Below are 13,363 nucleotides of genomic sequence, written 5' to 3'. Positions count from 1 at the left end.
ACTTAATAGGCTGAATACACGCGAAACCTGTCATCTGATATGTGATACTAAAGCCGGTTCTCCACCCACAGCGTTACGCCAATCCAAGTCACGCAAAACCGGTTTTTGACGGCAAAATAACCTCAGCCACACCTCAAAACCAGATTTTAAGCGGCTCGGAGTGGCATAGCACTGCGGTTGTGGATCTGGCTTAACACTCTATTTATGAAAAGTTTTACATGACATGAATGTCGCTCTCCACTTGTTAATACAAGATATACAGAAGACTGGATAAATCTATCCAGTCTTCTGTATATCTTGTAGAAGTTTTACAGTTGTTTGTAAAGTAGAAGGTGTATGTATTCACGTATAGACTATCAGATAGTTTTAATTTTGATTAATTGTACCACGTGTTAAGATGAATATTAGTGAATCATTGAATGTTTAGTTCTATTATATCTTTTAAGAGGAAAAAAAAAACTCTTACATGTACTTACTCAATAGATAAAAAAGATGTGGGGGAAGAGAATCTACACAAGTCTCAATTTTAAGTTCATCATCTTGATTGAGTCAATATCATGATCACGCCAAGACTGAGCGAGTCCAACTGATGCAAGTTACGATACTTTTATAAGTCCTGCCATATTTTATTAAACAAAATTAAAGTGACAAGTTAGCACAATCGACTTAGATTACTAATAGTCATAATTGATCACAATATTTTCGTTGATAAACACTTAAAATTTTTTTACTTCCATGTTTCATAACTTATTTCTTTCGATTCATTTCATACGAGCATGGGTAATACTAGACCACTTCTGGTACTAGCATCCCTAAACTAGCTTTGATTTAAATTTGGTTGTATTACGAGTTTCAGGCATTTTATGAGTACTAAAATTAGAAATTTGGTTAATCAGAGTAAATTTGTCCATGTGAGTAAAAAACTTCCTTTCTTAAATTTCAAATGACAAAAAAACTGTTCACCACTAGTGAAGTTTTCAAAACTTTTTCTTCTATTATTTTATAATAATAAATCAAGTTTATACATTCTATTACTATAGAACTGATCAAAGATACAGTGTTATTCATAAATGAATAAATTTATAAAACCCTTACGTTTCATTTTATGTTTGAAAGCGCGCGAGGAATAACAATGGTCGCCCTAAATATGAGATATTGATCAGTATCGATGAGAATGACCTGAATTGGGAGTGAAATTACTGTGCGTTGATGAGAACAAATAAAAATATAATCAATGGATTTCCGTTTAAATAAAATTTAGGCTGACACTTGCGTCAGAGAATGTAGACTGTATTTGAAACGAAAGCTGGTGAGGATGGTTTTTTTACGGGTATGACAAGTGAATGGTAATTGTTTTAACTTTTTAGAATAATTATATGCAATTTATTAGCTAGTCAAAAACACTATTGCTTCGTACGATCGTAAGACAACAATCGAGTGGTACAAGCAAAGTGTCATCAGTATGCGTATAACATTGCTACAAACGTGATCGAATAAAAAACCGTGAACGAACTTCCAGCTGATGGCACAGAACTCGCATCGAGAATCCCATATAAATGAAACAATAAAACCTTTAAACTTTCCCAAAATTTTAACACGTAAAACTCTATAAAATAAGAGGAAATTTCCGAAAATCGATTTTCCACGAATTTGAAATCTCATAATATAACTCGAACATATCTATACCCTAAAAAGTAGAAATCTAACCATAAATTCCTATCATTTCTAGTTCTTCTCTCCACACAAAAACTTACTTACTCTCCAACTTCCGAAAATGTCTTCAACAAGAAACCAATCCTCGAGGAAATCAGAATTGTTAAACAATGGAAATATGGAGCTCCCTTTCACTCCGTGACTTGGACTGGGTGGTCCATTTCAGAAAGAATAACTATGACTTATTCATCACGCTAGTCAAATATATATATATATATCTTACATACATACATAGACAGATAGAGAATACATTTTAAGTTAGAGTGGGAAGGGGTTCTCCCAACGACCTTATTTTTAGAAATGATGTGGAAAAGCTAACAGCAAGAATTTCCGAACACGAGAACGTCAAAAGCAAGTGGTTTCTTTCTTAGAAAAAATATATAAATAAAATAAAAATGAAGTATTTCCTACCATAAATGCATCAAATAGTACCGAAACTTCTTCAGAGAAGTCTTTGAAATTCGAAAAGCATTCTAAAATAACGTTTTATTCCTCCCTCTAAGTTCTTTCTATCATAGAAGAACTTCTCCTGTGCTTTTAGACATTTTTTTGGGCCCATATAAAGTTGTGTTAAGATTGAGTTCTAGCTTTAGGGGAACGTATTTAGAAAAGAATTTCAGTTCGTTTCTCTTTGTTCTACTATATATTTTTTTCTAGTCTGACTTCATTTACATTCTGCTTCTAATATTATATAGATCTTTCTAGAAATATTGTAGAAAGTTAAACGCGTAACAATCTCTTTTTCGGTAAGAATTACTTATACCTCGAGGCCTAGTATATAGTGTTACTCAACCTTTTTTATATGGGATAATTTCCGGACATTACAAAAATGAATAAAGGAGTCGTCCAGTTGCAAAACTCGTTAAGCGCCAACCAGAAAAACGAAATTTATACCAATTTTTCCATTAATTTATAAAAATTATTCATTTCTTTATCTTATATATTGTGTTGTTTCCTTCCTGCAAAAACCAACAGTAATCACTCATCATTGAAGGGTCTCACTTGCCTTGATATTCTCTAAAACCCCCTTCATAGCAGATGTGGATGATTGAAATGCAACGCATTCTATGTGAAAACAAAATCACTTGATAATTTCCTTATTTGAGGACTTACAAATACTTCTTCTAAAAGACCTATTAGAAGAAAATCTGATTTATAATTTCGGAAAAAAATTTCTTTTAGGAGCGAAACACCTGGAAAAGATTTTTCCATAGCCTTCGTAATGTTTCCATCAGGGCCCAGGGGCGTACGCAGGATCGATTAAGGAGGAGTCACAAAAGGCTAGGGGAAGGTATCCACAATGATTTTATTCCACATAATTATTAGTTATTAACCTTCAAAAACATTTAAACTTAACAGAAATTTATTAAAATAGCTGATAAAGGTATTTTATTAGTCTTTCGATATTTTTGTATAAAAAAATTATTTTTTTCAAAAATATGTTTAATTTCTGATCATCATGGGAGGGGCATAAGCCCTCATGCTCCCCTGTGTACACCTCTAATCAGCCCTAATTTAATGTGACGTGGTAGTAGGAAAACTTATTTGGAGCATTAATGCATCTACACAACATTGACCTAGCTCCATTTTTTGAATAAATACAAATACAACGCCACAACAGGCAAATTGCCCAACGAGGTGGCTGACTTAAGAACATCATGGATCCCCGAGAAAAAGTGTAATTTTCTGGAGGTGGGTGGGTTTGAACCCATGTACCCTGAACTCTTCCCATTCTCTAACTCTGTATCTTACCAACCCACCACTACAGCACTGGGGTTAAGGGTTGTACATACACAAACATAAAGCACGCGTTTCTCTTTCAATTAAACTGAGAATCAGGTTACAATTACAGTTAAAATCAGTGTTGCCATTCCCCAAGTTTTAGATGGCAAAAAATATATTATGATTTCTAGTATAATTTCACGTATATATGGCCTAAATATGTTGTACCACCATGGATGTGGCCTCAAGAAATTATTGCTATTCAGAACCGCATGGTGATAACAACTAATATTTACTCATCTGATTCTATTAATTGCCACTACTCCAGATCTTGGTAATTTGAACAATTAATTTATTAAAAACATAACTTCACAGAACAAACTGGTTAACGTGTTAAAAAATTATATAACTTAAAAACGGGTAACGGGGATTCAATAAGGTTAAAAGTAAAAATTTGAATGCCAAGGACGAGTCGTCAACCGGATAGGAAAAATAATTGGCAGACCCGGGAAAAATAATTAGAAATAATTTTCCCAGCAGAATCGATTAAAGATTGAAGAAGAAATAATTTACGGGCCGGGGCAAAAAATAAATAAATGGGAGAAATACCTGTTGAGACGGAAATAGACGTAAGACAGAAATAAAAGCCAATATAGAGAGGGTATGTTATTTATTAAATCTAAAATAATTTAGCGGCCTTATGAATTGGACGAAATGTTTCGCAGACCACCAGACTTCTCACGGACAGGCACTGGTCCGCTGACCAGCGGTTGAATGACAGCTGTCTAGTGCAGTGGTTCTCAACCTTTGGAAGCCCGCGGCCCGGTTTCATGTATTTTTATTAGTGGAAGGCCCGGTGAAATACACGACTAATGGAAAATGAATGGGGAAAAATATGAAACGGCAGATCAGTCACGGCCGGGCGGTTGAGAAACACTGGTCTAGTGGACACAACCAAGGGCGTAGCGACGGGGGGGACTTGGGGTCTTATCCCCCCCCCCCCGAAATGTGAGAAAATGACCCAAAAAAGGGGAAAAGATGGCCAAATCTATTTTTTTTTCACTTTGGTTTCCACCCTCCCGAACGAAATTTCTGGCTACGCCCCTGGACACAACATTAATATTCGTTCGGATAAAGTATAGAAGAGTGGCATTAATCCTTTAAGTATGTGTTGCTTTATTTCGTAATCTATCACGAACTGCATCTCAATGAAATGAATAGATTCTGAATAAATCATCGCTTTCAATTATCGTTCAGTGGTGCTTGTCAATCCACGTGGATTCGTAATTGGGAGGCAATTACAAACTAAAGCGTGGATGGCTCTTTACCCCATTTATTGGCATGAGGAAAATATATATTAATTTAAATTGCTCGTGTGGGGGTGACAATTTGCTGTATAATTTGAAAAGTGCTATTACTCACGGCAGAGAAATGTTTCGTTACCTTAAACACAAACGAGGTGACACTTATGGGGAAACTAAATCTTTACTGGGCCACTTACCGCGATTACAGTGCAAAGGATTACCATCCAAATTTGCTGCAACTTTTAGACATTTTGCATACCTAAGCGGCTTAAAGTGGAATTCAATATTTTCTGGAAAGCTCACAGACCACAAGATTGGCTTCGTGAATGCCACTAATACTTTTTGTGCGGCCGATTTTTAGCCGTAACGGTAAAAGTGTTTTATTCCTTCCTTTAGGGTAAGGACATAGTGCTCGCTGGTTTCCGATTCTGCAAGTCGGTGCCTTTGCTGATTGGTTAAAAACTAGAAATTCAGGTTTTTAACCAATCAGCAACGACACCGACTTGCAGAATCAGAAACCAGCGTGCACTATGTTAATACCCTTAGGCGCAACACTGGCACAATATTGCAACCCTATCAAAGTGAGGATTGCACACACTCATCCCGTTTTTGTTTTTTCCCCTATTTTATATTTTTTTGCCAACTTTAATTAGACAAAGACAAGGAAGTGGGAAAAGATCTAACACCATTTCTTTTCCCCTCGTTTTAAAAATGTAGCAAAGGATTCCACACTCGGCAACTTTTTGCATCGAAAAAAACTAGTTTTATATTCCAGTCACAGACGAGGTTGGACTTAGATCTCAGTCCCCTGTTTACGATGAGTTAAATAACTAACTTACAGCCTAAAAGGGATGAAAACGTGAAAAGGCTCCGTAATTACAGGGCTATTTAATAAGGGCTGTTCCATGACGCAACGGAGTCGGTACAAGCTGACGTCATGTGTAACGTCATTGCTCAAACAGAACCGAGTGCGCCAGCTTGGCTACCCTGTTAAGTCAACACCATCTATAGCAGAAGCGCCCCCCCCCCCGCACGAAGCTCGTGACGTCACTGGATATACTGCAAAAAAAAAGGTAAAGATACCGCATGCGTCGGCCTTCTATATCCAATGGCTGCAGGTAAAATGGACTTCAGTTACGTCACGAGCTTCGCGCGGAGGCCTTCTGATATAGATAGTGTTGGTTAATTACGATAGTTTGCAATCACTGTACTGCCCACATTTCACTGAATTATTTCCAAAATTATCTTTCCGATTATTTTCACTAGTATTTGTATACTATTTATTGGCTTGGTTCGTTCAGCCATTTAAAATAAGAAATTTAGCATTTGCTTATGAGGTAACTTCCACTGACAATATTTTTGTCTGATCCCCATTTCAATCACGTGCGTTAGTTAATTTTTATTGGGTTGAAGCCAACACATCTCGAGAGCGACAACTAGTTTCAATCATCTTTTGAACTTTATAATAATTTTTGGTAATTTTTTGTTTTCATTTGAATTATGTGTATATTTTAGAAGCCTTGGAGACTTTGCTATTACCAATACAACTGCAACATAAACACATGAAAAGCAAATAAAAAAAATCCTAACATCTTAATTTTAAATGTTTGAAGTTATTATTATTTGAGATGCTAATATATTAAAAGGCATTATTACTTACTAAATATTTCTCGGATTTAATCCATGTTTCTTAAAAATACCACACGCGTATACCTGTGACATAAAACAACACCATCAACGAGAGACCACTCTCTTAAAACAGTAAAATCAACAACCGCAATGTAAAAAAAAAGCCCCCGTCAATTCAGACGTTTCGTGTCGTCTGCTAAAAAACGTGTTTGAGCAATGACGTCACGCAGCAGTTCCGAAACCACACCCCCATAACCAAGGCGGCAAGCGTGACTTCAAAGAATGAAACAGCCCTTACTATATAACTCTGCCGTAATTATGGCCGAATTTAGTACGGTGAAATTGACATGTTAAATATACAAGTAAAATGTTGTAAATTCGAGAAATACGAAATGTAATTCTCATTGAATCCCGACAAGTTGGATCATGAGGAAACAAATTGCGATCAAATCTAAGTAAGATTTTGTTTGCTGTTATAACGCATTTTTTAAGCAGTAGCTGTACCTGAGATAGATTCGGTACTTATCGGAGATGAAAGCCTTTTTATAACACCTCCCAAAACGAGAAAAATAATATTATAAAGATAGCCGCGTGCATAAAAGATGAAAATTAATATAAGCGTGAATATTTACATGCTTTTATCGTACCATCGAACTTTTCATGAGTTGAACCGTTATAAAATGAGGCATTAAATCACTGAGTTTTTTTTTTTTTAGTATTATCTTAGTAGCCTTTAGACACGTCAACACGATTATTATCCGTCACAATGCCTTCCCCAATATTCAAATATCCATCCTGCCTAGTATCTTTATATACCTTGTGAGTTAAAGAAAAAAACTCGCGCCATTATTATTTCCAGGACCATCATGGCGAGATTTATTATCCCCTCATCGTCGTTTAATCTTTTTGCGTCTTGACAGTTTTGACAAGGAAAGTTGAAACTTATTCTCTTGTTCAGTCATCTTGTTTGTAGCAACGTGCCATTTCCGCACTGATTTCATTAAAAGAGTCCCGTTATTAAAGCATTAGTTAAAAAAATTGCTTCTTTATTTTTAGTCATTAAATAACTGCTAATGGCTCTTAATATCACGGTTTTATGAATTTTTCATGAGGTAAAATTAAACCTAAAATATCACTTATTTTTTTATTGCGATCACAATCAGAACCTCAGAACGGACTTTGTGTTGCTTACAGATTGAGAAAGAAGAAATGCCTGTGAAAATACGACACCGAGAATGTTTTTATCCAATTAAGTTTAATCATAGGCTTGAACAGCTATGTTTTTATATGTCGTATTGTAGTAAAAATTCTACAAGTGTAGATTGAAACTCTAGACGATGGTGGTTAAGGCCAAAAAATGTGCATTGTTTTAACGGGACGGATGCACTCTGACCAGAAATAACTAAGCAGAAATCAACGAATTCAACCCGATGCCTCTCAATCAACATTATATTCGCACTGTAACCGTGAAAATCATTAATTTCTCACAATGCAGTGGTAAGAGGATCTATCTCAGAATCTTCACATTGAGTGCAACGCTTGATGTTCCATATTTCACAAGCAACTCAGAAATAACATACGATTCAATCGTGTGAAGAAAATAGTTCTGGGAAAAAATATTTCCTACTTATGAGCCTCAGATAACAGACAGTAATTGTTGGGAAAACAACTCTTCTCTCTATAACACGTAAAAAACACGATATATTAGCACGTATATTGACAATTCACTGTCAACAGATGGAAAATCATTTTTTTGTTAAACATCAGCAACAGGTGGTTATCGTATCCAAAATACTCTCCTATGTTTATTTTCACAAGCAATCCAGAAGCAAGACATAATTCGGCCTTAAAAAACTTCCAGTTCAGCTCCGTAAACAGTTGGGCATCGAATCGAAAATGCGGTCTGTTTTTTAATCTTTACAAGCCATCATTCTCAGCTTCATTGAAAGTATACCATTATCAAATGAAGAAAAACTCCAGCAACAGGTAGTCATAGAAAAAATCCGCCTTTCCGTTTTATATTTACAAACCGCCCAAAAAAAAAATGTAATTCAGCCGTGTCTGAAATATACTTCGTTTGATATAGAAAACTTCAACAACAAATGTCCTGTAACTAGTTACTATCACGCTGTAATAAAACTTGGCTCAGTAACAGATGCTCATTGTATCAAAAATCCGCCCTTTTCGTTTTATATTTACAAGCTGCTTGGAAACGAGATATAATTCAAAAATAAGGGGGAAAACTTCCAGTTTAGCTCTGAAACAGGTAGCCATCGTATCAAAAATGCGCTCTTTTTAAATATTTATTACACAGTTCAATTTTGTGTCGAAAGTATACCGTCATCGAATGAGGAGAAACTTCTGTAACAGGTTACAAATATTCTGTTGTATGATCAAATTTCTGTAACGGGCGGTCATCGTATTAAAAACCAACCTTTTCATTTTATATTTATTATTATAAGCCACCAAGAACCAAAACGTAATTCAAACGTGTCGATAGGACACTTTCGCATGAAGAAAAACTCCCATAAAAGAGCAAAAAAAGTTCGCTTTTCTTTTTACATTTATAAGCAACCCAGAAGCAAGATATAATTCATCCTTGAGGAAATAAAGTTCAGCTCCGTAACAGGTGCTCATTATATCCAAAATGCGCTCTTTTTTATCTTTACGAGACAATTCAGCTGAATCGAATGTACAAAATCATCGAATGAAGAAAAACTTCAATATATGTTCTGTGACAGGTTTCAAATATTCGACTGTGCAAACAAATTTCAGTAACTGGTGGTCATCGTATCAAAAATCCGACTTTTCTTTTTATTCTTACAAGCCACCCAGAGGCAAGATGTAATTCAGCCTTGAAGATAGGAAAGAAACCGTCATTAGATGAAAAAAATCTTCCAGTTCAGCTTCATTAAATTGGTTGTCATATCAAAAATTCGCTCTTCTTGTTACATTTACTAGCAAGATATAATTCAGTCGAGAGCGAAAAATTTCGAGTTCAGATCCGTAACAGGTGGTCATCGTATCAAAAACCCACCTTTTCGGTTTGTATTTACAAGCCACCCAGAATCAAGATGTCATTCAGCCGTGTCGATAAGACGCCGTCATTAGATGAAAAAAATCTTCCAGTTCAGCTTTACTCACAGATGGTCGTCGTATCAAAAATGCGCTCTTTTTTTATTCAGCCGAGACAAAATTCAGCCGTGTCGAAAGTACACCGTCATCGAATGAAGAAAACCTTCAGTAAACTTCAGTAACAGGTGGCCAAAATGTGCTGTTCTTCTAAAACCTTGACACAAACAACACTGTGCTCAATTCAGCCGTATATGCTGCCAACAGATATAGAAAAAAATTCAGTTTATCTTCACTAATGGGTGGTCATCGTTTAAAAAAAGATGAGAAAAATGTCGATATTATTATTTTTTCTCGTGAACCAATAACCATCATACAATTTAATATCCCCTTTCCATCCCTTTCAATGAAATAAACCTTTAAATCTTGATATTCTCTAACATTCCCAAAAAATCATAAATAAAAGTATAATATTTTCAAATCTATACATAATCTACCGAATTAATATAAATTCGAACACCTATAAATAAAAAAATAATAATTGAACAAACACTAACTAAAGACTCGTTGATGGGGAAAAAAAAAATCAAAACAAACTATATCAAAGCCGATAAGAACAAAACAATCTTATTAAATAATAGTTCCCAATCCCTTTTGATAGAATAAAATTCCAAAAATGTCGAAAATTCGCAAATTTATACCAATGAGGAAAAGAATTCTCTCTTTCGAACACATTAGGGCCATTACTTTCCACGAAAAAACTGCAATACATCGAAAGTAAAAAACAAACAACTTCATAATCCCGAAGTTGAAAATGTAAGAGATTACCAGGATTTTAGTTTATTTTTGGTAAACGTTGGTCGCTCCATTCCTTTAACATTGCGTGGGATTGTGTGGTCTGTAGTTATTATTATTATTATTTTATTATTCCACGTTATTGCATATTCAATTCAAGAAAATATTTTTTAAAAAACCAAAAACTAATGCCTTCGAACTGTTAAATAAAATAAAATATCTCTCGAAACTGAATTCACTCATTTCAAATATCGTTTTTTCTTCTTTCTATCTACTTATGAATTAGTTTTCCTGAAATGAAAGTGAATGGATTTATGCATTCTAATCTTTTAGATATAAAATGATTTAAAGCCGGTTTTGCTTTGAGCTAAAAGAGCAGTAAATACTCTCATAAATAATTCTATAAAGTTTGTTTTTTTCAGTCAATTTAAAAAAGAATATTTAAAAAAGGATAAAAAGACAGGAATTTCTTATCCGACTAGATGCAGCCGCTTCATGATGAATGAATGTCCCGTAAAAAAATAAGAGAAGATGGCCTTTATTATTTTTCGTGTTCACGGAATTTTTTAGGGTTTTTTTTTTTTTTCCTGTAGGGAACGTCTAGAATTTTTCTGGTGGTTGGTTGAGTAACAAGGCATATTTGAGCCGTTATTAGTTAGACAAGCTCGCGCATACAAAGAGGGAGCGAGTCCCGGTGAGTCTTGCGATGGAATTGTCGTAGTAATGTCTAAGCTTCAAAACATGTGCGTTGTTGGGATTAAGTATTGTGGTTAATGAGGAATCGCTTCATCTTTCGGGTCGACAGGATGCATCATTAAATTTTGTTTTCTGTGCGGTCGGTCGTTCTTCCCATTAAAAGCGTTATCTGTGGGGAAGTTCGGCCTTTTGCGATTTCAAGTTATGATCGCTCTTTCTATGGTCTGGACTTTTGTAGGACTATGTGTTTTCTTTCAACTTTTTTTTTTTTTTGAGACGTAAAATAATGATCATGTTCGTTGATGAGTGACATGATACTTTTTTTGCTTTTGTTCAAAAATCACGTCTTTTAATCCGATTTACTGGCTGTTTTTTCATCTGTGGCTACTCTCGAGTAATTATTTCGGAACTTTTTTTCACAAAAAATACATTCAAACATTATTAAGCGAATGAAACAGGCAGGGCCCCCACTTTGACTTGATGGGGCCTTGGGCAAAAGAGGCATTGGGGGGGGGGGGGGGAATTGACTGTGGTCGAAGAGGTTTGGTAGCAAATGCAGTACATATTGTTTGTAAACACATAAAAAAAAAAGATTTTAAATGAGAAATGTAATGTAAAATTCTAAATGAAATTTGTGTTACAATAAATGGTTTTTTTCGCACTCTCATATGCAAAATCATTGGTAATGTCATGAAAATCTGATTTTTGAGTTATCTCAGCCTCAATTTTCAATAAAGCTATAGAGATGGCAGTTTTCCTTGTAAAAGACTTGAGCGAACTGGTAATTTTATCCTTTTTTAATAAGAAGAGTGATCTGTCTTTAGAGAACGGTTTGATATTGGTGATGTTGTCAATGATGATTCAATGCTGTCTCAACATTTGGAAACGTGTCTTCTAAACCTCTAGCGTTATTTAACATTTGTGACATTGTGTCACCAACCTGAACCAAGGGTGAAAATTATTGCAGTTCATCTGAAAAAGTGTTTACAAGATTTGATACATAAAGTTATGCATTGCAAATATACAGAATCTTCATGAAGATTTGAGGATTTCATGCTGATCAAGCATGCTAACTTTCTTGTCATCGTTTCATAAATCATTTTACGGGATATTATCATTTGTAATATTATCATTTGTCGTGGAGATAATATTGCAATAATGGCAATATATTGCATGGTGCATTGTACATGATGTGTAAAGTCTATTACTGATTAATATAATATTAAAATTGATATATAATGGGGTTTGCTAATAATGGACACTCTTGAAATAGTATTATGTGATTTAGAGAAAATTCTTTGATTTTCCAAAGTTTTACCAAATAAAATTTATAAATATTTGAGTAAAATATATACTGTTATAAATTTGGGACCCCCTTTCGAACATGGGGCCTTGGGCAAATGCCCATGTTGCCCATGCGGAAATCGGGCCCTGAAAATAAGATTAGAGAGAGTATCCTTAGCGATGGAAGCGAGCTCTTTTACTAAGTACAAACTTTTATTTACTCTTTATCAAATAAAGTAGATCGATAAATTTGCCACTGAATAAATTCTTTCTCACACATTTATAAAATGCGCAATTATTTCATTACTCATCCATAAAATCCAAAAAATCTATTTACAGACCAATAGTTATCCAAAAGTTTTATTTCATTAATTCAAACACATCGATGGCTATTTTTATGCTAATATGGCTATTATTATGGCCATTATTAATGTGGCCTAATATGGCCATAGTTTATGCTAATCTCCTTTGCTTTATATTTGTGATAACCCTAGTTCAGTGTTTGCTGAGTCGAGTCATCAAACAGTTCTAGAACCAAAAGCTTCCAGTGAGTATATATACATTAATAGCCGAAATCAGTCAAATGAGTACCGTTCTAACCTCCAGTTCAAAAGGTAAATGTCCGAATCTTGCTTCGGGGGCATTTGCATTCATCTGACTATTCGGAATCAACTCTAATTTGTAGGTATCGGTCTGATTAGCTCATTCAAATGCATAAAATGACCTTAGAGTGACAACGTGAACCGAAACATCGGTACACACACATTTATACTTAATAATAGTCATGAACAACTTATCTTTTGTAAATTTTTGTTTCATAGAACCAAAGGCGTACGCGGGAGGGGGGAAGCATGCACCTATACCTTCTCAAGCCAACCAAAAATGAGAAAAAATTAATATTTCGGTAAAAGAAAATTAAAATATATGTCTAAAGTTAATCGTTTTTATGCTATTTTAACCAATTTCTGCAAATTTAAATGCTTTTTGAAGGCTGGTAACTAAAAATGTCTAGGGAAGAAAATTTTTTGAAATCTTTCCCCCAAGCCTTTTGTGCCCCATCAAAGGTCAATCATGCGTACGCCCTCGCGTACAACATGGGGGAATCGTCCGAAAACATTCATATACACAATATTAAATGCAGGTGTATT

At 34.8% G+C, this 13,363-nt stretch overlaps 1 protein-coding gene across 4 annotated transcripts in view; it reads left to right on the top strand.

The window, feature by feature from the left end:
- Positions 1 to 13,363, top strand: part of LOC149072940 (uncharacterized) — a 102,678-nt gene that overhangs the window by 16,206 nt on the left and 73,109 nt on the right. The window lies entirely within an intron of this gene.

This window comes from Pholcus phalangioides, unplaced genomic scaffold (assembly GCF_987345545.1).
Source record: "Pholcus phalangioides strain wild (caught in Gottingen) unplaced genomic scaffold, Ppha-v1.0 ptg000017l_1, whole genome shotgun sequence".
NCBI classification, from domain to species: domain Eukaryota; kingdom Metazoa; phylum Arthropoda; class Arachnida; order Araneae; family Pholcidae; genus Pholcus; species Pholcus phalangioides.
This window is presented reverse-complemented; position numbering and strand designations above follow the sequence as displayed.